Source organism: Seriola lalandi, unplaced genomic scaffold (assembly GCF_002814215.2).
Source record: "Seriola lalandi dorsalis isolate HSWRI2012SDOR001 ecotype SW California unplaced genomic scaffold, Sedor1 jcf7180002054327, whole genome shotgun sequence".
NCBI lineage: Eukaryota > Metazoa > Chordata > Actinopteri > Carangiformes > Carangidae > Seriola > Seriola lalandi.
The window spans coordinates 1-920 of record NW_019524880.1 but is presented as its reverse complement, the minus strand read 5'-3'; the positions used below and the strand labels follow the sequence as shown (position 1 = coordinate 920).

Below are 920 nucleotides of genomic sequence, written 5' to 3'. Positions count from 1 at the left end.
CGTGCTCTAATGTCTGCTTTTGCTCTTTCTTTGAGGGAGAAATGTGAGCTAGACATTCTTCTGTAGCCAGCCTGCGTAGGTTTTTGGCGTTGGTACGGTCGCCGCTGTCCCAGCGTGCCACGCGGCTTTCGCTTGGCTTTCTCAAACACGACTGGACACGTTGCTGAACGGCAGTTTTGCTTTGTTTTGGTACCAAAACCTTTGGGATAGTACAAAGACGATATCATGCGTACCATATGCCCTTGTCAAACTGTAGCATTGTATTCAACTTTTCAGCACCTTGTGTGTCAGATGAAGGTGAGCTAACTCTCAAGGCACTGAACTCTGGTATCATGCATTTTGGGCACCATCAGCCAGAGAGCTGTGCCTGGGAAGGAGCCCCCTTCTCAGACACTTCAAACACATACTTACCTGGCAGGGGAGATACCATGATCAAGAAGGTGGTCCACCCAGGGCGAGGCTCAGCCATTGCACCCCGGCTGTGCTGACCTTTGCGAATTCCCCAAATGTGGGAATCTCGACTGCATAATTTCTGGTAGTGGGGGACTGCGTTCGCGCTCTCCCCTGATCATTACGTCAAAGAAAATCAGCTCTCTTCATGATGATGACTCTTGAGGAGTTTGAGCTCTGAAGTTATGTTTGCGCCAAGCTTGGTGTCCACTAGAGTCTCTGAAAAGAGTGGGCGTGGCCTATGAGGTAACTGAAAAAAGGAATTGCGTGCTCTAATGTCTGCTTTTGCTCTTTCTTTGAGGGAGAATTGTGAGCTACACATTCTTCTGTAGCCAGACTGCGTAGGTTTTTGGCGTTGGTACGGTCGCCGCTGTCCCAGCGTGCCACGCGGCTTTCGCTTGGCTTTCTCAAACACGACTGGACACGTTGCTGAACGGCAGTTTTGCTTTGTTTTGGTACCAAAACCTTTG

The 920-nt window shown here is 49.8% G+C and overlaps 1 non-coding gene across 1 annotated transcript; it reads left to right on the top strand.

The window, feature by feature from the left end:
* Nucleotides 1-403: 403 nt before the first annotated feature.
* On the top strand, nucleotides 404-567 carry LOC111655630 (U1 spliceosomal RNA). The gene has a single exon (XR_002760814.1). It is a non-coding gene; the product is annotated as a U1 spliceosomal RNA (small nuclear RNA).
* The last annotated feature ends 353 nt before the right edge of the window (nucleotides 568-920 follow it).